This window comes from Rhea pennata, chromosome 7, assembly GCF_028389875.1.
Source record: "Rhea pennata isolate bPtePen1 chromosome 7, bPtePen1.pri, whole genome shotgun sequence".
Classification (NCBI taxonomy): domain Eukaryota; kingdom Metazoa; phylum Chordata; class Aves; order Rheiformes; family Rheidae; genus Rhea; species Rhea pennata.
In genome coordinates, this window is record NC_084669.1 from 24,780,139 (window position 1) to 24,807,609 (window position 27,471).

Consider the following 27,471-nt stretch of genomic DNA (forward strand, 5'->3'; position numbering starts at 1 on the left):
GATATGTGGAGTCCTGTAGTCTCTGCATAAGGAAGCAGAACAAAATCCTCCAGTAGAGCTCACCCATCAGTTCTCATCATGCTGGGAGGTGGAATTCCGATTTCTGTCTTTTAACTGGAAGCTCATTGTTCCCTGATAATTTAATGCAACTAAAGCTGAAACCTGACTTTTAAATCTGGCTACAAGGCACATTTAAACTATGCATCTTTATCTCTCTCTCTCTCTCTCTCTCTCATTTTTTTTTTTACTAGTAGCATGAGGAAGTGTACAAATAGCTTTGAATTCATATCTTGCACAATATCTTGTGCTGAGAGAACTTGAAACTTCATTTATTGAATTAGGGCAGAGACGTCTTCAGAGACACTTTTTAGGAGTGCATTTGAGGAGAGAAGAGGGGACTTTGAAGTGTAAAGAGCGCTTTTATATCCATAAATGAGAACTCAGTTGGTTAGAGGCTGTGAATTCAGAAAGATTAAAAAAACCTTTTTTTTGCAAAAGAGAGAAAAGATTCAGCCTTTTTTAGTTTTTGTTTGGATTTGAGGGAGAATACAGACTGATCACTAGAATCTAGTCGTTCAGAACTGGATATAAGTTCCACAGCAGGTCTCTGCTTTTTAGTGGCAGTGCCAGCATCCACAGTACTCACTGACATGTATTTTTTGTGCCATTTCAATCATCCGGTATGGATACTAGGCTAGAATGTCAACTCTTTAGACCTTTCAGAAGAAAGGCAAAACAACATCACAGGGAAGGAACAGGGACTTACAGCCATGCCTTCAAGCTGGGAATCCACTTAGCACTGGAGTGGCTCAGGACGTGGGAACACTAGAGGAGGTTAAAATCCACATAGACAGATTGGTCAACTAAAATAGCTACCGCCTACTTGAAAGCCTGGTCATTCTTTTGGAGCCACTTTAGGTCACTGCCTGTCATGTCAGGACAGGCAGCCCAACAGTCAGTCAAACCCTTCAGCAGATTAGGCATCTACAGGCTTCCTTTGGTGACATCGAGAGAATTTGAAGAGAAAGCTGACGGCACTGTTGTTATACTGGCACAAGATACAACTGTAATCTCTCTAAATGCTCCCAAAATAAACCTCCTTTTTGAAAATGATTTACTGTGTATGTAAATCATACTGAGGGCAAGAGCACTTTAAGTTCTGTACAAGATACACAACAGGAAAAAAGCTATCTCAAGTCCTGTTTCTCTGTTACGGAGAAAGACCCTACAGAGTGCATCAGAACAGAAGTCCAAATTATTGAAGTTATTTTAAGATGAAATAGTAAGAGAATGGTATTGTGTCTAGGACAAGCTTTGAGAATGCCTATATCCAGTACTTGGCATCTCCTAGGGACTTCTAGGTCTAACTTATTACCAGAAATTTTCTAAAGCTTCAGTCCATTTTTGACATGCTCTTTACTCAGCAGTTTTGGAGGCCACGAGAATAGGAAACCAATATTTACCAATTAATATTTCTGTTTTATAAGCATGAACAAAATTCCTCTATGTTGATGTCCTTTTGTATGTTCACAGCCATCATTTTGCAACCTACTTTTCCCGTTTGGAAAAAGAAGAAAAAGAAAAAAGAAAAAACAGCAAGGGAAGAGAGCACAGGGAAGCTCTGCTCTGGCATATGTTGCCTGAAAGAAATGAATGTGTCTTGTTGTGACCGATTAAAAGGGGCAAGGAAGGAGCATGAAGAACAATGCCTGCATGCTGCGTGGAGTGTGCCTATTCCTGAAAAGTAAGAAAGAGAAATGCTGCTGAAATATTGATAGGGCAGATAGGATCTGGAATGATTGATGGGATGTATGTGTGTCTTGGAAAGTTTAATTAGATTTGTTAGGATACAGGGTGGAAGAATGTGGTGCATTTCCTTTAATGACTTTCTTTCTCTCTTCTTTTCTCTCCTATAGAATTGATGTCCTATGCATATGCTTTTCTTGTTTGCATAGAAAAACAGTTCTCTGTAACTCTAAATTTTAAGAGTGAGGGAGTTACACAGAGAGGAGGAGAAGAGAGAGATAAAACAAGTTTCAATACGTTTTTTGTTACTTGTTTTTACTTTCACTAAGTGTGAGTACTCACTGAAGAGTGGTAACTTGGAGGGGAGAAGGAGAGAAAAAGGACATATTATTGACTACTGGTACAATGTTGTGCTATGATGCCAGTCAAAACAGAAATCTTCCTTGAGGAAGCATTCCTTCCTTGTTATGCTCTACTCTAGCATTTTGGTGCTTTTTTTTCTGACTTCTCCTCCATTACCATTCTCCCCTCATGTTGCAAGATTTGAGCCTGGGACATCAAGCAAAAAGGTATTAGGTTCCACCAAAGAGATAAAGCCTAGATCCTCCAAAGACCTGACAAGCCTAATGATTTAGCCTCCTAACTTCCACTGGAATAAACGGATTTCTGTGGGGAGCCACCCTAGTTGCTTTTAGGATCTAAGTCTGCATAAGTTGCCATACATAAACTGACTTCTGTGAGATTAAGTTTCTCAGACTTCCTCTCTCCCTCCCACCTTTCTCCAGTGTAAGTGTCCTGTATTTTTAAGCAGAACTGTCAAACCATCTGTTCTGTTGAATCTGTTGATTTCTGCTCATTCTGGTGTTAATTAGAAATTCCCCTGACGTCAAAGCTAGAAAGCAGAAAACCACTCTGGATTTCTAATTCTTGCAAAGAGTTTTTTTTTTTTTTTTTTTTAATAAAACAAATTGCTTTTATCACTTGTTTGGTTAGTTCTCGAATTGAACTTCGTGTTAGTGAAAAGTCCCAGATATGACAGCTCCAGAGTGTGAAGTTTCTTATCCTCCCAGCAAGCACAGCATGGATGACAACTTTTCCCTGCTCTGCTGGAGTTATATGGCTGAGTCCTGACCTGGAGGGACCCAAATCAATTAGGGGGAAAGTAGTTTGGCCTCCACTTTCAGCTATGTCTTAAGTTTTCACTGTTAAAGTTAACAAACAACCTGGTTATTTTTCACAGGAATGTGGATCTGGAATAGGCATTGTGTCCAGGCCTCTGCTGTCACAGGTGAACTTCTCCAGCTCCATCCGAAAATTAGAAAGGTTTGTCTCTGTGACTTCAGTTGCAAAGCACTCCCTCCTGTGACCTTTGTCTGATTTCTTCTCAGGTCCTATAGATCAGAGAGCTGATCTTGAAGATGACAGCTTCCAAGATGTTTCAGAGTGAGAACTCTAAACTATTCTTGGGCTAAGTGGAAGAGAATCTGGCTTAGGGAGAGGTGAGTGAAGGAAAAGAGAATTGAAGGGCTTTCTTTGTGTGGGAAGGACTGAGAACTAGTGACAAAGTACAATTCACATTTTGTAAAGGGGTAAAAATTTTCACTTGTTTCTGGTCTGAATTCAGCTTGAATCACTAGCCAAAGACTTTTCAATCCCTTTCCAAACTTGTGAACTTTCCAGGCCTTCTTGTACGTACATGAGAGTTGTTGATATTCCATTTTTTGCTTTTTCCTTTCTTTCTGCCTTGCCCTATCCCACAACCAAACTTAGTAGTCTGAAAACCTGTAGGTAAGTAGCAGGAGGTGGGACTTAATGACATGTTCAGTCATCTCTAAACAGATGAAGCCAAACGTGTTTCTGGTAGCAGGACATTTTTGGGCAGTTTGTCTGTTTTCAAATAAAAAGCTTAATGTAATAATGTCATTACACAGTAATAATGTCATTACACAGCTCTAAATACAAGGATGTGTTTTCAGTGAAACACAATAGAAGTTATGCTCTCAGTCAGATACTTCACTTCCATTGTAGTAACAGCCAATTTCACTGGCAGTAGTGTTTTTGAATTCTCTTACTTACTCAAGGCCTGAGATAAATGTGTCTCGAGACTGATTAAAAGATTTCTGAAAAAAAAGACAGTGTAGGAGAACATTGTCTCCTTATTTGTTTGATCTGATTTGTTTCTATTAGTATGTGTGCTAAATTCAATTTCTGAGAAAGCATATTGATGGAAGAAACCAAGCTTTTTTTTTTTTTTTTTTTTTTTTCCTCTCTGAATGTTATACTTCTTTCTCTATGAAGAGCCTGAATTTCAGAAAAAAACAGCAGAGGCAGCATTCATGAAGAGTCAACCAGTGTCCTTATTGCTTTATTAACCATTAAATTTCCAACTGCTGCTTGCCATCAATCTGTTCCCAGTGCCCCAAATGTTAGCTCAATGGTCAGTTCTCTTTAATATTAGCACCCTCTGGTGTGGACAGCTATAATAACAGCTTATTTAATTATACTTGATTTATTTCATGTTACTTTTTTTTTTTTTTTTAAAAAAAAAGGATCTACAAGTACAACGCAGCTTGTGTTAATGAAGCTGCATCTGGTATGAACAGTGCTATTTCTTGCATCACTCTGGAAGATAGCTGTTTTGAAGTATTTACAAACTGAAAGATGTGTAGAATACAGACAAAGAGGTTTTAAAATGTTCTAGATTGGAGAGGAGCTTGAGCCAAAATGCTTGAAAGCAGAAGGCATGCAAATGTGCTTGAGTCTGGAGATCACCTCAGGTTGCATGGTCTAGGAGAACTGTTTATTTTGCCATTTTTTGTTTATGTGAAACATGCACTGATCATACAGCTTCTAACTCTCATATGTCAACTTCTCTGGATGAACAAACACAATTTGTACCTAGGTCTTCAGGTCCAGTTTTCATTTGTGCCAGCAGAACAGGGCCAGGATGTGGCCTCTTCTTATTTTTTGAAAAATATGTCTTTGAAAAGGCCAAATATACCAAAAGTGCAGAGGGAGAATATGATTCTGCCTTGTTTATAAAGAGGATTTTGCATGAATTATGCTCTAAAATCAAGCTTTATTATTGTATCTTTTCAGTGTTCAGTTCCATTTTTGAAACTCTCAGGAAACAATAGATTTGATTTTCAGCAGATGTGCTGTCCAAAGGAAGAAAATAGGTGAGCTATGGTCAGTTTTTCCACATTTGCTTACAGACAGAAAATCTCTCTTTCAGTCCTTTGTCTGCTCAATGAAAGTCCTTGTCACAGGTCCTCAGATGGGACCTCCACTTCCAGTCATTCTTTTTTCTCAAAGACTCCCTTTTTTCACTTTTAGAGCACACAGACCCTTCTTCCAATGCCTGTCAGATATGGAAAGCTAATAAGATGGCTTTACCTCTAGAGATGCTTTTGAAAATAGCAATAATTTCAGTAACACATACACAGTTCTCTGTGCTTTCAGTGTCTGTCTTTAAATGCTTAAATATTTGTTATCAACTCTCCTTTTCGTTTTTTTTTGCTTTGTCTTTTTAAAAGCAGCACGTTTAACAGCAATAGCCATATGAATAAGCATTTCCCTTCTCACTCCTCCAACTCTATCTGCTGATGACTCCTGTGAGAGCTCTAACATCAGAATTGCTTCTGAGGATTGTTGAAGTAGGACGTGGAGCAGTGAAAGCCTTCTTGTCAAGCATCCAAGAGCAAATAGCAGCAGAGAGGAGATTTTGAATACATTAGTAATAACACAATATTGATCTCAAAACACTCTCCAAACATTAACTAATTAAGCTTCAAAACACTAAAGTAAGCTTGTATTAATAAAGCCCATTTAGCAGATGAAGAAGTGGAGGTAAACAAAGAGCAAGTGAAGTGACCAGAGTTATACAGAGTTTTTCTATATTCTGAGCATCTCTTTTTCACATTTGTTTTGTTTTGGTGGTACTAACTGGATAGAAAACTGCCTTAACCTGCAAAATGGGAATTCCTGGGTGGCATCACACTGAGGTCATGCATCTGTTCCACCCTTCCTCTGGGAGGAGCAGAGCCTTCTCAAGGGAATGCTATGCTCCAGTGATCCCTGCCAGTCTGTGGAGCCTAGAGGTCTGTTATGAAGTGGAACAGCTTACAGTGCATGGAGTAACTCTGGCTTATAACCAGTATAACAAAGTGGAGGATCAGGCACACAGTAAGTGATTCATGCAGAGCTGTGTTGACCCAAACAGAGGATGATGGCTTAGAACAAGTTCCTCGGAGACATTAAGTTATCCTTGGAAAAGCAAATCTCAAAGCCAAGGTTTATACTTTCTTAATGGGTTTCATTAGGAAAGGAAAAGAACTGAAAAAGAAAAAACCTGTGCAGCTTAAAAAGGAACAACTTCAGCACGGTTTAAAAATTGTTCCACTTTTCAATAAATGAAGCCAATGCTGCCTTGAAATTCATGTCCCTTCAAAGTTCAAGGAGGCCCGTACTGCTGGCCTGTTCAGTCAGAATGCTCCAGCCACTTATTGTATGTGGATTGCACTCCAGGGACTGACTGAAGAAATATGATTTAGTGAAAGCTTGTACCCAAAACACATCATTGGCCTCTGATCTCTGAACATTTAAATATTTCAAGCTTACAAGCGGACGCTGTCACGAGGACAGACTCTGATCCCTAGCTGATTCTAGAACATCTGTTGAGGCATTTACCAAGTTAATAGATTAGCTATGAGAATCAGGCAGGTGTTTTTCACCAAAGCCAGAAAACATCAAAATCAGATTGCCCTCCAAGTCTTTCAGCACAGGCAATCGAGTTAGAATGACTCATAGAGTCTAACAGATAATAAAACATACATAACATTTGCTTTAAGGTACAGGTGGGGATATTTTGTACTGCGCTTAGGAGAAAGAAAAACTAACTCTATTTGGGAATAGAGTAATTGAATACAGATGGGAGGAGGCAAATGAAAGAATTTAGCAAATATCTCAGTGGAATAGCTAATGGGAACGAGACAGAATAGGAAATTAAAAATTATTCGAAGCAGATGGACCATTCTTTGAGTTTTTTAAAATTTATTAGGGCTGCGAAAAAAATGTGTCTGTTTATTTTCCACGGCCATGAAATTAATGACTTGGTGAGTTGTGCTTGTGCAATTTTATGACTGCTATGTCATTTGTCATAATTTGGGTGCTGTTTGATATGGATTTATGAATATTTCCTCCCCCCAACATGATTTATGGGTGTTGGTCATATGTGAATTAGACTGTCACCTTTAGTATGAAAAAGTACAAATGACAGATTATAAAAAAAAGAAAAAAAGCACTCAGGTCCTTAGTGCTGGAAAGCAGAGTTCACAGTCCCCTCCTTTGCTTCTTTATTGGGAGTTTTAGTTTGGAGCTGACAATTAAATATTTGGACTTGAGTCAAGCATATGGCAACATTGCGAGGGCTTGAATAGATCTGAACTCATCTGAACTTCACCTGTGAAACTCAGCTTGAATCATCCTTTCCTTGTACTATTTATTTAAAAAAAGATCGTATATATTACTTTCCATAAGAACAGCTGATATACTATATCAGCGCAGCAAGTTGGCCCTGCAAAACTGCTATCTCGCTTCTTGTAGTGGCCAAGACTGGGTGAAGCTTCCATGAAAAGTGAAAGCGATCTCACGCAATCTGCCCAATTATGCAGCACTGCGTAGCTGAACGAGTTCAAGGAGTTACAAAACTGTCTGGGTTTCTACAATAACAGTAGGATCCCAGGTTTAGGTCCAAAACACTGACTTTTATGCTGTTATCACATCCACCAAAGCTGCTAGTATTTGTCATTTGCAACCCATAGCAACAGTATGCACTGGTTTAGGACAGGAGAAGCACAGTTGCTCCTGAATTTGAGCCATTTGATTTTAAAGATGCAAATGGGGTACCTGTTAATACCTGATCACCCCAGGGTCCCCCTGCCCGTGTTTGAAAGTGATACACCCCTCCAGAGGGCAATTCAGCCTGTGTATCTCCATTCATTGACTGTGCAGGAAGACTAAAACAGGGCCCTTTCTGATTTAGCTTCCCAGTTTGGTGCAGAAAGCCATGTGGGAGGACTTAGGGCTTAGTGCAGGATGAGACTTTAAAAAGGACAACACACCTTGCGTAACAGAACTGCTGGTCACCCTGAATGCTGAGCTGACAAATGTTTCCTTTACAAGGGTTGCAACTAGTTCATTCTATAATTCTCCGGGAACTATATGCTGAAACCCATTTCCGAAGCCCTCAACAGCATTGCTTCTCCAGTGGGAGGTTGATTATTCTTAGTAGCAAGTATTTTTCCACTTGTGGGAAAAGAACGGATTACTTTGCAATCATGGTGAGCCACCAGGGCAATCTTTGCTGATCTGAATCCCACTTATTACTTCTGTGGGGATTTAATCACTTTTGTGTAAATGGTCAAGCAAGAATCTGCATTATCAAACTGATATCGTATTTGCTGTTGTGATGGCAGCTAAGATACTTTCCATTGGTGACTACCAGTTTCATGGAACTGAAATTTCTTGCAAAAACAAGCCATTAGAGAAAACTCTACTCATCAACTGTAGTAACTGTAGTAACTGTGTAATTGTTGATATATCTCAGAAATATCTAATTTCTTGGGACAATGAAACTTGTCTTCTAAATTTGGTAGTGCAGATAATCAGTCTATTCCAGGGGGAAAAAAAAAGACTTTGGGGTGAAAGATTTTCAGAATTCAGAAAATTGAAAAAAAATAGTTTAGATCAAATGAAGTATATTGCTTCAATGAAAATGAAATGCTTTGTTTGGGATCTACTTATTTTTAAGAAGTGTTCTTTTTCTTTATACTTAAAAAATATTTCCAAATAACTTTCTTCAGAATTTATTAGAAGAAATTTTAAAAATCACCAAACTTGAATCATTTCAGTCCTTTTCAAACATTTTGGGTTTTGTTCCCTAGAGAAATAACTGACTGAAAATGAAATGAATTTGAAAAATGTGTTTGTTTCACCAAATCTGCATTCATCTTGGTCAAAGCTTTGAGTTCTACCAGTTTCTTTACTTACTGGACAGATTAATTTGCATTGTGCTGTGCCATATTTTGGAACTGGCAAATTAAGTATGAAATCCTTTTCTGCAAAAACAATTATACTAGGTTTGGGGTGGGGAGGAGAGAATTTTTGCAGTTGGATAAGAGTAGTGTTCTCACTGAGCTTAGATCAAAGCTGTTTTGACTGTATCTGGCATTTAAAAGGCCAACCTGCTCATACCCTGTTACCATAAAGAAATTTGCCAGGAAGGCAGGTGTCTAACTGTACAGGCAATCAGATTACAGAGCAAAGTAATCATGATTTCCTATTTTGAGCATAGCTTGCCACATTAGCACATGTACTTTGGAAGAGAGGGAGAAGTAATCAGAGATAAGGACAAGGGTGGAGAGCATTTGAGACTGTATAGTTCCAATAGGCTAGTAAATTTTATGTGGATTTTATTAAAGTATTTTGTTTCCTTTACATAAAAAGGTCAAAGCTATCTGAAAATGAGAAAATCCCTGATTTTGCTTTCATTTGTTTTTAAGAGTTACTGAAATGTAGCAGTGTGTTTCTTGGGAGGTACCATTTGCACATACATGTCTGCAACTCTGAGCAAGTCACAGCTGCAGAGTTTCTTTAAAGCATGCATGCTTGGCTTTGACATGCTGAGATTTATGGAGAGATTTAAGTTCTTGTACCAATGGTGACGTTTCCTGAATGGTTTTCATCCAGATGGTCTCTGAGAGGATAAGGCTTAATAAGATTTATTCGCTGAGAAGGGGTAATGTGAATTAAAATTACACAAGGTACTGTATATACACTACTTCTTTCCCATTCACTGCCTCATGAAATGTAGAAGATCCTCCCTCTCAATGCACCCCCAAAAGAAGTTAGAAGTAGTTGCTGTTTTCAACATACAGTTCCATTCTGAGCAGATTAGGGCTCTGGCAGAGGAATGCTATTGACTTTTTTTGGGGGGGGTGGGAGAAGAGGTTACCACCCTTGAAGTCTACTCTGCCATGTTGCTAGGGGCTTCCACCCTGCTAGCAGAGGCAGAAGATGCAAGCAAGTGCCAGTTTATCAACTGTCATAGTTTGCAGATCATAGGCAGTTAAAATTAATGTGCTTGCTGTGAGCTGTGTGTATGAGGGCTGGACCATGTTGCCTTCTGATGGCCCTGTTTCAGCTTCTGGTGAAGGACTGCAGCAGACAGCTGAGAGAGGTAACCTCTTTGACTATTACTCTGAATCCAGCAGAGCTTGTCTGATGGAGCTCTAAGCCTTCAGCCTTCAAAAGCTGTTAGGACCAACATCGCTGTTTGAGGTCCTGAGGCTGTATCTTCAATGGGCTGAATACTCCAGTGATTTATGCAAGCTGAGAACCTAAGTATGATAACTCAGATTGTGACTGCTGAACCTAGTTTTTCTGGAAAATGTGAGCATGTTGCAAATGAAAAAATTGACGTGAAAGTTGCCTTGTAGTTTTTTGTGTGGTTATTGGCACTCAGAAAAACAAACTCGTGCTTAACTGCTACGAGGTAGGTATCTCCGTCAAAAAGAGCTACAAGGTTTTGCTCCTGTGCTTTAAGCTAAGCATTTTGTAAACATTGTGCTGGACAGAGTCAGAGAGTTTATTGTTTTCTGGGATTGTCTTTTAGCGATATTATTAAGTAAGCCACTTTGGAAGTTCTATTACTATGTGCTTATTTTAGTCCTACTTAGAAAGTAAGTTTGGTGTTAAAACATCAATATCTTTTATCCATTTGTTGTTTGTCTCACTTGTAGGCTTTTTTCTTCATATCTCTGAAGTATCTATTGAATGTATCTCTACTATTAATAATCTGGCTTCTATTGTAGGATCAGCAAATTTTGGTTAGAGCATCTTTGATTCAGATGAAAACTCCAGTGGCAGAAGGCAGAAAAGCTCCTCCTGGAAGAGTATCTGTAGAAAAATACCTTATCCTGCTTGATAACCAGAAAAAAAAAGATCACTAGCATATTGCATTCGGGACTTGAGGCATTTCCAAGGTATTTTTTGATTTTGCTTTGTTGTTTTGTATTATTTGGAGAACATTTTTTTCCACTTCACCAGCTGTAGAATGAGCTCCAGGCAGACAAGATTTTCAGAATCGATGACTGATCTTGGGTCCCTCCATTTCTGAGTAGTCAGCTTCAGATTCTTTTATGTTCAGAAGGTGACTATTCAGCATGTCCTAAAATCACCTGCACTTTGCATTCTTTCAGTTTCATCAATTTGGAGTGCAGTTTACCTAAAAATCTCCAGCTCCTTTTGAAATCTTGGTCTGGGTGAACAAAACCTTTTTAAAACAATGGAAAATAACAAGTGAAAAGACTTTGTGGCTAAGAGTGAACAGACTGAGTAAAATGTAAAAGGGTTAATCATCATAATGAAATGGGCCTCATTGTGTTGTTGCAAGTTAAAAATATGTCTCCTGCTGCAGGGCTTGCATTAATATTGTTTGAGAAGAGTAGCATCAATGTACTGTAATAGACTTATATTAATAGGCTAGCACAGTCATCAGTCTCTGTGTTGGTGTGATGGCTGAATACAGTGAACATGAGCATCTTGACAAGCAAGTAACAAAATCTATCTATCACTTTCAGCATGAAGATGCTGTGATAATTATGTTTACAGTGGTAATAAAATATGGATAAACAAAGCGTTGAAACCCATGGAAATTTTAGGGTCCACAGTGAATATCCTATGAAATATAAAAGACAGCATCACCATAAATTCACCTAGCTGTGTAGGCTGAGATCATTATTCTCTTGACCCATCATGTTATTTTTAGAATAAATTTCGTGCATTTCCATTCAGCACTGTTCAATGGTAAAATTACTTCAAGGCTAAAGACCTAGGTTACATTCCTTTCTCACTGTAATCGTGTATAGAATTAAACAAGGATGTTTGATGGGCATCCTTTTTTTTGATGATGATGCCCCCACAGTAAGCAATTCAGTTAGCAATTCAGTTATGTTTTTTAATTTCTCTGTTAACAGGATAAGCTACTTTTTCGGTATTGGCCATATAACGAATGGGGCACATTCTGCCGTTCTGTGGTTGACTCCATTTATTTCAGTGGAATTACTCTGTAGTATGAGAAAAAACAAACTTCTTAGTCCAGGAGCTTCTGGTGTCAATGAGTAAAAGTCTCCTAGCTTAAGAAAAGATCAGTCATGGGTGGCTGGGAAGAAAAAGGCCCTGATATTTTTTCTGCCCTAGGGCATACCCCTGGCAGGACAAGGAGGCTTTATGTGGTGGGAATCCATTACATTTACATCAGGTTTCAGTCTCTTTACTATGGCAGGTTAATTTTCACTGTAGTGTAAGGAAGAACGTGACGCAGTTTGAATGACTAACCTGCCCTGTACCGAACAACATCTGAAGTATTTTTAGAAAATTAATAAATTAATTTCCTGAAAAAGGTGCTGGATTGAGAGCCCTTCATACTGATGTCTTTGTGCTCATCCCCAGCACAGCCCTACTCAGGCAGCAGTGCTGATCTCTTGTCCTGCCAACACGCCTCCACCCTGGCCTGTAATGGGGGAGAGGTAACTTTGCTTCCCATGCTTCATTTAACTCTTGGCTCTGACTGCTGAGAATGGCAACGGAGTTGCCAGTTATGGCATGCATATTTATTGCTGGGAAGTCTGCCAGAACCACCAATCCATTTTACATAGACACTGAGCAGAAATGGTAAATACTTCTTGTTCATTACTAACCCAAGCTGGGTTTGAACTGAAGACTTGGAGGTAAAAGACTCTCTTCTATCTCCTTAGAATTTCAGTCTGCCTCAAAATTTCCTTAAAAACAAATTTAAACCTTGTGTATAAAATGAAATCCAGGAGAGAAAAGAAAATCCATGATGAAGCCTGAGTCCATTTTCATCTTCAGCAAGCTTCTTTGCTAGTAGTGACCCTGGAAAATTGTTCTCTGATTATTCTCTTGAGAGATTACTCTAATTTCTTGCTGCTGTAGATGGCCATATGATCAATTGTCATCAGTCACTGCCTGATGATGGGTCATTACTTACCGGCGCATACTTGGGGGAAAAACACATGCGACTTCCATTAGGAGGCAGAGTGCACCTACATCAAATATGAAGTGTACAGCAAGTTCTCATTAATAACATTTCAAGACTGTCCTCCTCAAGTTCCTAGCACAGAAGCTGCCTTCACCGTGGAAGAACTGAAACTAAGATTTGCAGCTTACAGTCAGGAAAATGAGTTTTTCCCATTAACAATTTGAGTTTTAGTTGGCCAGTTCAATTAACAGAGATTTTTTTGAGAAAGAAAGGTAGAGCTCATTGTATTGTATTGGTCAGGAAATCTGGGTGTCTTCTGGAATGTAGAGAAGGATTTTAGTGAGACTTTTAAATATTTCTTTCATATTTTCTAAACATCATAGTAGCAATTCAAACCAAATAGACCTTCAGCTGAGTAAAATATTGATAATTAAACAATGTGAAGAAAGTGTAGTCCTACTATGTTGAGTTGCCTTCTGACTGAATTCTGCAAGGACAGCTTCTTTCCTATAAAGATGAAGATAGTTTCTGTCTAAACCACAGGGGTTTCCATTTACACTTTCAAGTGAAATTTGATAGACCAAGAGGAAGAACATTTGAAGGAGCTGAAATAGGAAGAAAGAGTTGTTCTTTGGTCTGAGCAAATGGGGCATATATGTAGAGAAATGATTGGATGAGATTATGTCGCCTAGTCACGTTTTTGTGTATTACAGTCTAGCACTGAACGGCACTGAATCTGGTGCATGCTGTGGCAAATGAATGCTCCGTACATGCACCTGTTTAGATATCTGAAATTTTAAATGTTCTATGAACAGGATTGTTTTCCATGCTTTTTTTTCTTCCCCTCATCCAAATTCCCATGTCTATGTGGAAGAACTTTTAAGAAAAAGCCTGAAGAGAAGAAAAGGAAAAGGAAAGTTCATCCTCCAGATCCAACTATCTTTTGTTTAAGCTGCCAGTAAGGGCAGCGGTATGTAATCAGAGGCATAAGTTCCTATTACTTAGCATTAAAAAACTGAGAGTTGACCTCTGGCTCTTTTTTTTTAATGTGACGTGCCACATAAAAATACATAGTTTGCTGCAGTGACTCCATTTGAAATGACTATCAGACCACTTATTTTCAATCACTTCGAAGTCAGTGATGAAGTTCCACAGATGTGGAAGGGAGCAGCCCTTCTGCTGCCTTAACGTATGCAGACAGGACCGTGCTTCAATGAAGGGAGGAGACTGCAGTTCACAAACTTTAAACTATTTTGCTTGGTTGACTTATGTGGCTGTGGCAACCCAAGCCTCAGCATCTGAGTCCCTACCCAAGATCCTGCTGAAGCCTGTGCTGCTTTCATAGTCTGAGCTTTCTAGTTGAAGCTACTTGGAGTACGTGTCCACCCCTGGATTGCAATGGAAGTTATTGCAGTGAATCAGAATTGCAAACAGTTTGCCTGAAGCATTTATCAGATGAGCTTTGGCCTACTTCCTGATCACAAATTGGCTCTGGACAGTGGCTTGTAATACGCTGTTTTACATTGGAATGTACTTTTGGGGCACATTTGGGGAAAGAATCACTGGGAATAGTCATAGTCTCCACACCTTCCAGCTTAACACACTGTGCTCGCTCATCTTATTAAGCTGTATAGTTTTAGACTAGGAATTTTATAGAGGAAGTTTAAGTCACAATCTCATTGAAATGCGGGGAGAGCTCAGTGTATCTCCTTCTGTTAGGTTTGTTATAAAATTGTAGTGAAAAAGCCTTTGCAAATTTTTCAGTATCATGAATTCCGTTAGGGGGATTTGTGCTTTGAGGTCGTGTATGGCTACATAGATGCCAGGGAAAGTTACCAAGGATTACTAAGCAGGGCCGGACATCCACAAGAAGTCCATAGGATTTAGGTTTTTTCCATTCCCTCCCATCACTACAGTGTTTCTTTAGACACTGAAATATGATCAGAAATCTCACTGTTAGTATTCTTGAAAATCCCACCCTCGAGCTGGTGCGCTTCTACTATAGATTAACATAACCACCCCACTGCCCAAATATAACTAAAACACCACCACAGTGTTACCAAAGTGTATGTTCCTCTCTGGCACCATCTAGTGATTGTAGAACTAGGTTTCCAACCAATACTCTGTTCCCATTGGAAAACAAGGTGTGTTTGCCTTTGGCAATAGCTTAAAATTTAGTTCAGTGCAGATGCCGCTCTCATGAAATGAACTCACCTTAGTGCAATGGCTGCAAAGTCTTTTGGGAGAAAGCTTTCTGGTATGGCTCTTGTACTAACAGTTTAGATCTGTAATTCAAGGTGCAAAACTGCCAAAGCACATAAAAAATAATATGAAGATCTTGTTATAGATATTTTGTTACTGTAAGAATCAAGCATGGGGCTGTATATGCGTGTCTGCTTTAAGACTGTCATAGTCTTTGAGCATCTTTTCTAGTCCTAATAAAATAGTTGAGAACAAAATGAGCATACTTAAATTATAGAATGATTCAGGGCATCATGTTGTTAATAATGTAGAGAAATGAGATATAAAAGCTTTTACTCAAGCATACCCTAAAGCAAATTTAAGTAGAGCACACAGCTATGATGCTGATTGTTTTCACAGGTGTTGGCACCATATGAATTAAATGAAGAAAAAAATGGTGAAACATTTATGACTCATTAGAATTATGTGGTTTTCTATCCTGTCCTAACAACTGAAAAAAGGTGTAATTTACATTTGCAGCCAAATGGCGTGAAGTAACATTATACTTTACCGACATGAAAAGAGGAGACTTCCAGATGACTACTATTCTAAACTTCTCTAGTTCCCAAATCCTGGATTTTCAGTTTTTCATGTGTACTTTTGAGGACTAAAATTATTGCCCCATAAAAAAACAAAAAGGAATATGGTTACTTTGAATCTATGGAACATGTGGTTTCAAGGAGCTAAGTGCTGTTCACTACATATAACACCTTTACAATCAGAATTTTTTTCCTTTTCATTAAAGAGTATGCATGATACATCCAGAGAGAGCCACATCCGTCTTTTTTAAATAAATAGAACTCAGCATCTTCCTTTTCCTCTCTCCCTTTCAGAGTTTAATTTTTTTTCTGTCAGAATTGTTTTGTGGTAGATTTTAAATATTTACATGAAGGAGGTATCCTGACAGGCTGATCTATAGCAGGAAAGCAACAAATAAACAAACAAATCCATGTCTACAGTATTTCAGATTCTGGTTTCCTGAGCTGCTAAGTGTTTATTTTTCTTATTGTAAAAACCTTCATTGAAATACATTCAAAATGGAGTTCACATGGCAGCTTTCATGCAACATCTAATGTTTTAACAAAGCCATAATACAAGCCTCAGCTTCCCATACGCTGCATAGTTGGCTAAGAAAGAAAGCAGCTGATTTATCAAAGCCTCTGTGCTGTAGATGAGTCTTTAGAAAAAGAACATGTCGTACTCTGCAACCGAGACTTTTTTGCAGACACCTAATAAACCAAAAAAAGAAAATTTTACTGGGCTTCATGAGCACGTTTTCCTCCTTTCATCAGAGCACCAAACCAAGTTTGTGATCCTACATTCATTTATTTCATCCTCCCCTAAAATTTCTCATAGCACAAACTCTGTCAATTCTGACTGGCTAATTTGCATCTCATGGCCTGCAGTATCTCTTTAGGAGGTGAACTATTAAAAATACATTATCCTGGTGTGGATGGTAATGTGCCAAATGCTGCTGGTTTTGAAGGCAATCTGGGAAGCCTCTTCCTCCCTCATGCACTCTCCAACTCTTGATAGCTGTGTAAGTTGTTTGCTTTCACTGTCCTTGGGCTTGAAAAGTTCAAGCAGGAGACAGGTGAGATGATTGTTCATTTGAAAATCTGGATGGAGAGAAGCACTTTTCTTCTTTTCTAAGCTTGCTCTAAACTTTAATGTTACCCTTATTTCTGTTTTGCCAGAACTGTGTCCTATTAGCATCCAAAAATGTTACACATAACTTTGGCTTGCTTACAGAAGATGATCCAACCGCTAACATTTGCCTTCTGTAGCTGAATGCTGAAAGAAAAAATAATCCACATTTGAAATGTGAGACTTTGCTGCTGTCAGTTTCTGGAGCTGATTATTAGGGCTGTGATTTTTATCTACTCACTTGTACAGTAATTAAAAGCAATTCCCTCATCAGTTATCATCCTGCAAAGCCAGCTTTTAAGCAGTGCTTGATGTACAGTTTATTAACCTAAGCCCACGCTGAAGGAAAGATGACATGGTTTAAAAAGTAAGAATGAACACATCTGCTTGGAAACAAAGAGCTGCATATAAAATAGGTGCTTATTGTTAAACTAGCAAAATGGATATGTGATTTTAATTGGTAGAGTGGGAGTAATCACCTGGCCTGGGCCAGGTATAACTTCATTCTGTCCACTCCCATCTGTGTCCTTTTTAACATGGATTATTATGTGGATGTATCCTATAGGGTAGGCAGTTAAAGACTTAAGTAGGAAATCAGGGAATCAATTACTGTGGGGAAGAGCAATTCAGCTGTCTGGCAGTCTTTGTCACACCTTCTAGCAGGTATTGATGAGCACAAATGCCTATCAACATCAGCCTAGAACCAAAGAATGCTTAGTATTAACAGAATACTGGTCCTCCAGCCATCAAGGTTGTAACTGAAAACATCTTCGTTGCAGGAGGGAGATGTCAAAGAATAGGTAATCAAATATTTACCTGTGATATCTCTTCTAGGTGGATGCTGAAGGCAGAGCATTAGACTGAATGGAGACAAACTGAAACTGAGCAGAACTATGGACACATTGAACACTTTTTGACTTCTGAGAAGTGGAGAACCGTGTGGAAGTGTCCCAGACACAGTATGTAAAGGATGTTTAGTACTTTGTAATGCGCAACATATACCTGCCAAAGTCCTGCAGACAGATCCTACTGTGAGTATTACCTAGCCAGAATGCTCAAAGACAAAAAAAACCGCAGGCATTTAGAGGAGAAAATTGAAAGTAGAGCAGAAGTTCCTAAAGCATTACAAGGCTGCAGAGCCTCTAAAGCTCTGATACAAAGATGCAGGCTGCAGCATTTACTAATGGTGGAGTCCTGATGGGCATAGAAAGGGGAAATGCTGAGGTAAACAGGACTGTGCTTTTTCCGATGGAGCAGCTCAGGGCAATCCAACAGAACAGCATGGTGTGTGACAGGTAGTAAAGAGATTCACAATCCACAGTCAACTGAACAGCAAGGAGTAAGTGCCACAGGAGGTTATGCCCAGCCCCACTAGCAAATGAATGAAGAGCTGCACAGATTTTGTTTTAAATGGAACTGAACAGTAATCCCAGTGGATTTGAGAGCTGAGATCATGCAATGGATACACATTTCACACCTGTGGATAGAGACATGCCTGAGATGAGCCAGGCATGAATACCAGTTGAAAGCATACATGGAACAGTGCAAGCTGTGCAAAGAATATAGTGATTGACAAGAGATGCCTCATGAAATCCCAGCCCAGCCCTGGGAAAAGGTCAGAACAGACTCGTTCATTTCTAATGAAAGAAACTTAATGGCCACTGTAGATTACTAACTGGATTTTTGGAAGGTGCACAGAGAAAACTGAAGGCACAGGTTTCCAGATATGGCATATTAACTTCCTGGGACTGAGTCAATTTAAGGATTTGAAAATATTGGTGAATTTAAGAATTTCCATACAAGGCTGATGTCCCTGAAGTTATATAGAAGAATAAGATGGCATCAGCCTTAAATGCAGCCAAGAAAACAGTGACAAAGGTAGACAAGAAAAGACCTGGTTGTTTTGAACCTCTTAAATGCAATAGATTTGCATGGATTAGACAGAGACCTTCATTCAGTCACTGGCCTCAGAGTCTAGGAGTCTCTCTGTCCCAAGAGGGCATGTCTACATGACTGGGCAAAAACAATTGATACTTTTCCCCCTAAAATTATTAAGAAACTAAGCAAGTACAATAGAGCTAAAATCCAGAGGTTACTATATGCCAAAAGGCAGGTATGAGACTAGCTATGAAATTATTACAAAAAGCCAAGGCAAAAAGGAAGTTGTCACTGGATGCAGGTCACAAGAGATTAATCGAACATGCAAGGAAAATTAAACTATGCTGTGATTGGGATCAAAGGCAGCACAGGAGATCATAAGTGTCTTAGACTAATGTGGATGAAACAAAAAGGGTGTATGATCAACGCAAAGGATCAATATAATTACAGGCAATTGGTTGTAGGCAAGGCCCTCAATAACAGAATACAGAAAAAAGTTAGTATGGACAGAACTTGATTGCTTCATCATAGGCATCTAATGTTGCTTTAGCTATTACAGAGTATTCTGCCTGGCATCCAGTTGCCGCTCTATTGGAGTGCCAGTCTGCTTTAGGTCCTGCGTCATATCTGTTATTCTCATACAGATGTCTTGGATACCTTAGGGTATCTCAAATGGCACCAGGCGCTTAGGTGTAGGTAATGGAAACCTGGCCTTCATTTCATAGCACAGCGTGCTTTTGGGCGGCTACAGCAGCATGGTAATAGCTATGGCCAAGTATGATAGTGCTGAGCAAGTTAAAAAATCTTTAAATGGATAAATGTGCGCAATAACCAGCTTAAGCGTGGACCTTTTAAGGCCAGCTGTGGGCCCAGCCCTGCAGCTTCCTGCTTTGGCCAAGAATGAATTGCCTTTGAGGAGCTGTAACTCCCAGAGCAGATGGGAGCTGTCACATTCACAGTCAGAAATGATGGAAAGTGATACAACCTGTAACAGCTCCCTTTGTGGGAAGAGATCAGGAGAGGACAGGTGGGTCTCTCCAGCCAAAGGAAGGTTATCACAGATAAGGATACTTTAGGAAGGTACTTTAATAGGCACTCTGGTGTCTATGGCAAATACTAAGAGGAAGAACCAATTAAAAGAACTGTAGTTCATTCAGAAAAATAGACTTGAAAAAAATGGAGTTAGTCTGAGAATTAATCTAATGCCTGTTTTATCATCAAGGTGTCCCTGAAGTTTGTTGGACCACCTAGTGGTGTAATATCCCAGACAAGGAATGAGTTCTCAGAAATACCCTTCATCTAATCTATTTTTTCCCCTACTCTAGAAAGATTGAAGTGGTTTGGTTTGGTTGGAAGACTAAACTAGCTTGCCTGAGGGAAAGCTGAGGAAACCAGAACATTTCCCCCAAAAGAAGGTAAGGGCCAGCCACACCTTGCAACTCAAATCTCTAATCGTGTACTTGCCTGTATAGCAGTAGCAATATTCAATGTTTCTGTAACATCATTCATACAAGAATTTCAAAGCACTTCATAAGCACTAATTAATCAAACCTCATGAATGCTCAGCAAGAAGCAACTTTGCCCACCAGTGAAGCGTAATCACCTCTAAAATCGAACATGATGGCAGTTTGATATTGCATAACATGATGCAACAAGTCAATGCAAGTAGAGCAGGAGCAAATGAGGGCACTTGGGGAGTACCTACCCTGAAACAACATTGCACACACAGCGTTTCTGTTACACTGAATGTGCTGTGTAGAAATATTAGGTAGAAATAAATTACTTTTGTGAAAGAGCAATTATTATGTTACGCCTAAAAGAACAATTTGAAGTATTTATTTTAATTCTTAGTAGAGCTCCTAATGCTAAAGGCAAACGTCTGCACTTCGCAGGAACAATCCGTTAGAATGCTTCTGCGCTTGTTGTCGGACCTGTTGTTTTCATCTCTCCGTCCAGTGGCACTTAGGGTCTTTTACAACGTGAAATAAGTATACTATTGCATGGTCCGTTCTCTGTCACGTGAGGCTTCACAAGAGGGAGAAGAAAGCTGTGTCAGCTACTGTGGGCTCTAGCTTCAGTTCCTCCAACTTTTGAAGGACCACCTGGCACTGTGGCTTTTCCTACTTTACCTTCTCGCTATTTCTCTCTCTTGAAGGCCTGTTCCCCAGCCATAAACCCTGCTCCCTGTGCAGAATCCATTGGGTCTAAAGGAGGGTCTTCTCTTGGCCCAATTAAAGCCATCAACATGTCAATTGACTGTGATGGGAAAAAGATTGAGCCAGCCCAGTTTCTTTAGATTTCTGCCAATCCAGTCTTGAAGCACAGACTAATTCAGAGGTGTATATGTTGCTAATACTCTGAGCATGTATCTTCCTAATTAAGCATATGTTGAATGATCTTGAGACTTTCCTATTTGTAGGTAAAACATCCCTTCAGTTCTCATATCCTTTCACTTCTCATCTTTTTTGGAAGCAAACAGAACATGGATTTTTTTTTGACATCATACAGTAAAATTATATTGTCCTTGTGTAAAACAATGTGCAAACCATTAAGTAGAATAATGAAATGCTGGAAGTTAAAACAATAAGCTTGGATAATTTAAACCTTGCTACATTCTAAATGTGCAATATGTTTGCAAGAATGAATTGGTCTTTGGGGCTGAATAAATAGCAGAGATATCCATCCCATTTTGGAAAGAGCAAGTAATACCTTGGAACATAATTTAAACCAGCGTTGTAATTAGCTGGTCATTTCACATTACTAGAGTTTTGGTCTTGTTGTTTGGCTTTATAAATGACCCATACAGTCTTCTTCTAATTATACATGATACGTTAAAAAAAAAAAAAAAAGTTTGGATGAGACTCTTTCCTTTGGCAGAGTAGTGAAGAGTAAATTATTTAGATGGATTATGTGGTACATTCCCTATTAATATGCCTTTGCAAACTTATTTAAAAACTCAAAGTCTGGAGATTCCTTTAACCTTACCTTCAGGATATCATAATTCTCCCTGACTTCACTTCCTGAACATGAAGAAACAGAATATTTTAAGTCAAAAGACTCATTGCATTGTACGTGTAACTGATAAATAATGGACATTACTGTGAATGCAAAAAAAAAAATAGCTTTGTTCCTGATTATGGTAGGCTGTAATTAACTCAGTCAAACTGTTGTGGAACTGTACTGAGAAACTGATATAAGAGAACTGGACTTTTTCTTGGGACTTGTCCTCTGTCTATAGCCTTGGGTATGGAAATGGCTTCCAGTCATCTTTCTGATTTTCACAGTGGGTCAACTATACAGCATGCCAGTGTTGAGGCAGAAATCAGAGCTGTCTTAGGGTTGCTCTCACTTACCGTCAGCTTGTTAATGCCCCAGAGAAATTGTTTTAGTTGCCTGGGATCAGGGAGAGATGTTCCCAATTGCAGCTCCCCCTGTAACAGATTAGTAAGTGAGATGTTGCAGAGGAAGGTATTGTAAAGCTACCATAGGGATTTTGTGCTTCTTGTTTTCAAAATCCAGTATTCTCCCAACAGAGCAGAAAGTTGCAGGTACGTGGTTGAACTGACTTTGTGTCCGCTTCATTCTAGTGAACTGCTGTAAAGCAGGAGGGCAGCGTCTGGCCCCACGTTTATGTGCAGCAGTGTGAGGATTCTTTTGTAGACACAGTTAATGTCGTCAATCAATATCAGCATGTCTCTGAATACAAACACCTCGGTGAAGTCATGCCTGGGGGAAGCCTAGAGTGTGAATTTCATGATACTGTATTGTGAAATTTTGGCAAAAGTAGCTGTGGTGTAAGGGGCTTTTTAAATGCAGAGCTTTCAGTCCACTAACTAGTCCATTTTTACCAACCTAAGAATTAGGAGAGAAGTACTCCCTCATATATGTACCCCTGTTGTATTCTCCTGGCCTTATAACTTGAATTAAAATGTATGCTAATATGTATTTACTGTAGTAAAAAATACAATGTCTATATTCACACACATACACTAGAAATTAAAAGTTGAGGGTGAGAAATAAAAAATTCATAGCCTTGAGTATTGAGACGGAGTCAGACCTGCCATCTCTCCTTGAAGTCACCTAGGTGAGGCTTTTTGACATAATGGAAGCATCAATGAAGTGCTCTTGATTAAGTGTTTGACAGGTTGACACCATTCCCATGAACAGGAAGACCAAGGTTGAAAGAAAATTTTAATACAAACAGAATTTCATTAATACCACAGTTTGCTATAATGGGGGTCTTTTTCTCCCCCCACTGTTATTTTTGCTTAGATGGTGTCATTACCTTTTAAAGGGGAAAGGCTATATAGTTAAGCTTTGTCTCAGAAACAATGTCATACTAATGGAAAGGGAGCTTTCAAGTAAAACGTGAAACAAGCATGGAAGAGTTCTGCTTCTCCAGGCACAAACAAAACTGGTTTTAATAGGGGGTTGCTTTAAGTGCAATCTCTGTTCATTGAGCCAACGTTTAGTTTGTAGAGAGAATACAGAAATTCATTAAACAATATAAAATAATCAATATAAATAGGCTATCGGAATGGCCTTACATCCTAAAGATCCAAAAATATAGCCTCACTTCACTTTATTTACCTTCTGAGAGCTTTTTTTCTAATGTGGTAACTGTTAGACTCTATCTGCTCTGCTCAGTGTTAGGGCTGTCATGATGAAAGTGCATAAACAGTATAAATAATAGTTGTTGGCACATGAAAGGAACTTTGAGTGGATTGTTCTTTTGGAATCTAACCGTCAGGGGTTTGTTTGACTCGCTGGGATTTTTTTTTTTTTTTTTTTTTTTATGTTTAATCCAAAAATTCTTATAATCTTAAATTGATTATTTGAAAAACATCATTCTTTTAATATTTACATTGGAGTTTAATATTTATAGCTTGATGCCAGGCAATTCTTATACAATTTAGTAAATATTTATTAAATCAGACTTGTATTTTAAGACTTACAGTTTTGTAAGTACTCTTTAGTGCTAATAACTCTTTGAAGCAGAATGTCAGCCTGTGCAAGTCAGTTTCTATACAGTCTTCCCATTCCTTGTCTGCAGTGATCCTTTTTGACTTCTTTTCACTGCTGAATAGTTAAATAGTTTAATCTCTTTGTGATCCTTGATGTTATCAGGTTATATAACCTCCCACTCCATTCCCACTCATCATCTCCAAAATATAATATTTGCACATGGATCTTTTGACTTCTCTTTTGAGATTTGTAAAGGCCTTTACAAACATTGTTTGAACCTACAACATTTCTCCTCATGATGCATTTTTAATTTTTCATTTACAAGTAAGTAAATTGACTTACTGAGAGCTTACAGTAAATATTTTCCTATTATCATTTAATTGCAAGTATTCAGCTTTTTAGATGCCCAGCTTGAGATATTTACAGCAGTGTTTGCAGACCCATTCTAACTCTGTTTTGAAGATGATGAGTGTTGAAGTACTGAGTCACAGTGGAAAGCAGACCGTGTACATCTTCTCAGTTTGGAAAGCTAAAACTGAACCATCTAAATCAATGAGCATGATACAATGTTATAAACAGCTTAGCCAGTCAGCAGCAGACAGTGAGAGAAGCTGGGCATCTGGTTCACATTTTCTTGTTCTTCTGCTATGCCATTTCTCTCTCTTTAAAGCATCAGTGACAAATTAAGTGAGCGTGGACCTGTGAGAAGTGAGTATGGGGAAGAGAATGTTGAAAACAAAACAATTCAGAGGGTTTTATCCTTTCTGTCCAAGTCGATGGCAGGTGGTCTACATCCTGGTGCAGCACTGATGGTGTGCTAGGTTGCATCATTTCAGCATGCTTGCTTTCAGACTGAATACCTAAATGTCAGTTCAGATAGCGATATCCAGTCCAAATGGTCCCCAGTTGGATCGTAGCAGGTGAACAGAGCAGTGTGCAGTTTAGGAGTGTACACTACCACTCCGTATATAGAGGGCTGCAGATACTCCAGACTTGGTTACCTGGGACAAGCAGATGTAAACTGGAAAACATTTTTCCTGTGATTTTACAGTTCTTTCATGTTTGGTTACAAGTGTATAGTTGATGGAGAAGAGAGCTTTTCAGAATAAATACGAACAGTTCAGATTATCCATCTTTCCATTTATTGACATAAAATGGGCAATAGGTAAAAATGTTACGAGCAAAAAATATTTCACTGCATTAGAAACCATTTCTTTGCTAAACACCCATGAAATCGGCCTCTTGACGTATTCCCCAGCAAGTTAATCTGATTGTGATTGGCTCTGAGTGAAATGGAAATGAGAAAATTCCAATAAGCATGCGAACATACAAACTGATTTTCAACCCATTTTGAGCATAGGTTGGCTGAAGACATTGCTTGTATAGACCAGTAAGTGAAAAGCTGAAGTGCATCTGAATGTAAAAGCCAAAATCAATTTGATTTTAAATGATTTTCCACTGATTTTAAAAAGCAATGGTGTGGAACTTATGTGTAAGGTTAAAAGGCTTCAATTTTATTCTCTTCAGACTAAAGCAAGCTTATTTTTTCTCCTTTATTTAATTTGTTATCTTTTTTATCCCACTACTGTTCTCAGGGGCTGTATATCATTTTACCAGTTTTAGTCAGAGTTATTGGACCAACAATGCAAAGTATTTTTATACACAGAACTGAACAGCAGATGGGACTCCATGAATATTCTGTTTTTTAGGACCATTAAATTAGAGATTCCTAAAACCAAAATATCTAGTCTGCTGTGGTTTGGCATCAGCTATACCCCTTACACTTAGCTACAGGTTTCTTTTAGCTACACTTATTGAATAACCCAACAGACTCTGATCAAAATCCCTTGTAAAAGTAGCAAGAGCTGTTTTTGTTGAATTCAGTGGGCTGCTGGTCAGTCTATGGTTAGCATTCTCTGAGCAAAGTGGTTTTTGTGATACAGGTTTCATGATAAATCTTAAGAAATCTGATATCAATATTTTCCCCCTTTTTTGGCCAATCTTAGGCAAAACATTTGTTCTCTCTCAGCTTTTGTTTCCCAAACTATAAAGTGAGAGCTGTAATCTTTCCTTTTTAAATATTTTGGTATCTGTCAATTTAGACATTAATATTTTTGGCTAGTGGATTGATTTTTATTGCATGTGGACCCACCTCCATCACGTTGTCTTATTTGAAAAGCGAGTATAGGTTCTTACAGTACTCTGAATACTGTGGTGCTAATTAACCTGGGATTCCAGAAATGTTTTGATCTAACAGCAATGAGGAAATGTAAGATAATACAGCTCTTCAGGTTGGATTGACAGACGTTAGCCAGTGAATTCAGATTATTTTAAGAGGTTGCTTTGGAAGATGCTTCTTGATACAGGTACGATAAGGACCCTGGATTGTGGTCAAACCCAAGTTAAATTTTGTGGAGAGTTATTCCACAGTAATTCTCACCGAGTTGTGCAGGATTTAAATGAGTTTAAACTGGAGCAGAATACAGCTTGCTGAAATCTTTGCACAACTATCTGTGATTAAGGATGGTGACAAATGCATCTGTGCTGTTAATTGCAGAATCTCACATCACAAAGGATTGAAGAAGCATACTCCATTTGTCTGTGGCAATATTTTAAAGGAAGAGTAAACAAACTAATTTCTGATCTTTACATCACTGTAAATTGAAGCAGAATTTTCTCCAGAAATTAGTCTATGTGAGTATCATGAGATCATTTATATCCCCTCTCTCTCTCTCTCTCTCTGCATTCCAGTCCTTATGACTTCCCACTCTATAATTAATTTTTTGTTTGTGCATATAAGGGCTTTTTTTTTTATCTCTAATGTTTTTGCACAGTGTAATTAAAAAGCAGCTTCCTTACTGAATGCTGGGGCTCCAAGTCAGTTTCTCGTATTTGCTACACCCTTGCAAAGCAATATGATAAATTGTATATATGGAAATGAGATTAAGTTTAAGGCCTTCAAAAAGGAGAAATTTAAAGTTAGACTCTTATTTCAATATTTATTGATTATTTCAGTGAAAGTATTTAAGTTCTCAGCACTTGGAACATCAGCTTTTGCATCTAAAGGTCTGAAATCTCAGTCAATGCATTTTTTTCTTTCACTTCTGTTTAAGCATTCTTTGTAGTACAATATGTTAGTTTCCCAATCTGCATATTTACTACTGTGTACATTTCTACTACTGTTTTAAACTATTCATTATTTTTAAAGCTTCTGTCCATGTCACAGTAGAATCTTATTGATGTGATACTGAAATGGCTCTATTAGCTAATGCAGCTTCCTTTGACTAATATAGGTACATTAGAGCTTTCATAATTTTCTACTTGAAAACACTCAAACCTTAATGAAAAAATATTTGCTAAGCTGAATTTTCTCAAGAAGTTGGTGGAAAGCCCTTAGTTGATGGCAATGCTTTGAAGATTTTGCGCATGTACGTTTTTGTATGCCAGAGCAGAGGTACTAAGTTGATGAGCAGTTCACTTCTGTGCACCTACCCAGGTTCACAATTGCAAAACGTTCTGGCACAAGATTGGGTATGAAGTGTGTGACATGAGTGACGGGTTCACATCATGAAAATGATGTGTATTTCTTATCCTCGACACAAAAAAACCCTACAAGATTCAGAAGAGGTAAGGAAACGTCAACAGGAATGAGCCAGTTTCTGGAATGATTTTCACATGAGAAGAGGATCAGTAAAATTGACTTAGAGAAGAGGTCTGAGGGCTGTATAATTCCTGTTTGTATAATCCTGAATGGTATGAAGAAATAATAGGGAATGACTGTTCACTATTTCTCAAAGTAGTAAAAGTGCTTAAACCGATAGAAGTGCTTTTCTAAGCAAAACCATCAATAAACTGTGGAACTTCTTGCCACAGGATGCCACAGAAAACCCCAAGTATAAGCAGATTAGAAAGAGTGGGATTCTTCATCCACT

At 38.5% G+C, this 27,471-nt stretch overlaps 1 long non-coding RNA gene across 1 annotated transcript; it reads left to right on the plus strand.

Annotated features, from left to right (window-relative positions):
* The first annotated feature begins 4,845 nt into the window (after positions 1–4,845).
* Positions 4,846–27,471, plus strand: LOC134142945 (uncharacterized). The gene is made up of 6 exons (XR_009958986.1): positions 4,846–4,925; positions 10,620–10,790; positions 17,531–17,655; positions 19,900–19,989; positions 26,097–26,233; positions 27,413–27,471. It is a non-coding gene; the product is annotated as an uncharacterized LOC134142945 (long non-coding RNA).